The sequence below is a fragment of the Dipteris shenzhenensis genome, chromosome 7 (assembly GCF_047967505.1).
Source record: "Dipteris shenzhenensis isolate YYH24624 ecotype China chromosome 7, Dip_SZ_1.0, whole genome shotgun sequence".
Classification (NCBI taxonomy): domain Eukaryota; kingdom Viridiplantae; phylum Streptophyta; class Polypodiopsida; order Gleicheniales; family Dipteridaceae; genus Dipteris; species Dipteris shenzhenensis.
The window spans coordinates 11,049,151-11,051,146 of NC_141602.1; the positions used below are offsets into that span (position 1 = coordinate 11,049,151).

The window sequence follows — 1,996 nt, forward strand, 5'->3', positions numbered from 1 at the left end:
AAAGCCTGGGTCTCTACTTTCTCAAGAAATATCTCTCTATTAATCCATCTACACAAGTGAAAAACAAAGTATTCACACAACTAAGACTTATGGCACTTCTATAATACATACAAACACTACAAAATAAGTTTATTTATGAAAGGAACAATTCACCCTCTATACTCCACATCCCCCACAGGCATGAAATACATATCCCTCATTGGTTTGGTAGCCTCTAACAAGGAAAGAAAAATGATTTTTTTCTCCAATCTCAAATCAGACTTTGCTATGAGTTGCAGCTTCTCCAAAGTTACACAAGAGTCCAGACCATCAAATCGCAAGGCAAATAACTTTTCCAACCAGGCCTCACCCAAGCCTGGATCTATGCAATTCAAAACCTATCCAAGAATTGCATGTTAGATGCATAAAATGATTTAAAAATGTAACAACAAGAAGAATTAAACTCTCACCTTTCCCATCCTATCAGCAATTCTCTTTTGAATCAGGACGCGTTTCTTTCCTTCAACTTTATAAGGGATTGAAATTCCATTAGAACAACCTCCCCTAAGTACTACAGAATCATCGGGATGGCTACATGGTCACCACTTGTATCAACAGTATCGCCAGACCTCATCATTCTCCAACATCAAGCTAGCCAAATGATCCAAATGTCACAACTATTCACTAGCTTGGCCAAGGAAGAATATGCAAGAGAATTTGACAGACAAACTGCAACAAAAATGAAAGACCAATTCCAGGCAATTGCCATAGAGGTCAAGGCACTTCGGGCACAGATAGATGAGAAGGAGGTAGAAGAAGTGCACATGAAACAAGCTGTCCAAGCTCAAGAGAAGGTAGTGAGGGATGTGACCTCCAACCTCCACCAAAGTCAAACACAGCTCGGAATGGGGGGTGGGGGTGGGGGGGGTACGCGACATGCGCGCAAGGGGGGGGAAGGGGGGGCGCATGGGGTCAGGGGGGGTACGTGACATGCGCGCAAGGGGGGGGGGCATGGGGTCTTGGGCAGGGGGGGCATGGGGGGTGGGGGTGGGGGGGGTACGCGACATGCGCGCAAGGGGGGGGGAGGGGGGTGCGTCAGCGTCGGGTCGGAGGTGCGGCGGACCACCCTTGCGACGCCTCGCCGCTCGGTGCCACCGATCCATTTCAGCCGACCGCACCGCCCCGGAGGGGCATCACGGACGGCCAGCTCCGCCGCTCGGCCCCCCTCGAAGAGGAGGGGTGAGGGGCGTGGTTGTGGTGAGGACGCTCAGACAGGCATGCCCTTGGACAAGCTGCGGGCGCAAGTTGCGTTCAAAGACTCGATGATTCGCGGAATTCTGCAATTCACACTACATATCGCATTTCGCTGCGTTCTTCATCGTTGCAAGAGCCAAGATATCCGTTGCTGAGAGTCGTTTTTACTTGTGTTACGTCCTCCACGAGGGAGGGAGATCAGACCGTCGCATTTCTTCGATAGAAATGCGACGGTCTGACATCTGCACATGCTCAATAGAAGGAGGTAGTGGCACAAGCTCGAATCACTCTAATTCACAAAGAAGAAGAGCTCCAAGATTGCAAAGACAAGCTTGAAACAATCTTTGGTAGTACGTGCCTTCAACATTGACGAGCTTACAAGGGAATGCAGACTCTTAAAGGACCAACTTGCTACCGCTCAAGAGACCAGCACTTCACAAGCATTAGTATTGGACTAATGGTCCAATACCACTGAAGACATTCCTCAACAGGCAAAGGTCACCTTGCAAATGAGAAAGCTTAAGGAGGCATATACAACCATCTACTAGCAATACAAGAAAAAAATGAATGAGATGCACTCCCAAAAGATAATCATCTCCAAGCTTGAACTCCAATTGCTAATGCACAACAATGAGGCCTTGGAAGACAACACCAATGAAGCCTCGCTACAATGCACAACAGTGGTGTACCAAGAGCTTGTGGCTGCTCTACAAGTGGAAGATCACCTCAACGCACGCGTGCTTATTAAATGGAAGCACCTCCA

At 48.3% G+C, this 1,996-nt stretch overlaps 1 non-coding gene across 1 annotated transcript; it reads right to left on the minus strand.

The window, feature by feature from the left end:
• Positions 1-1,240: 1,240 nt before the first annotated feature.
• LOC147899946 (5.8S ribosomal RNA) lies at positions 1,241-1,393 on the minus strand. Its single transcript, XR_015541361.1, has one exon. It is a non-coding gene; the product is annotated as a 5.8S ribosomal RNA (ribosomal RNA).
• Positions 1,394-1,996: the final 603 nt, after the last annotated feature.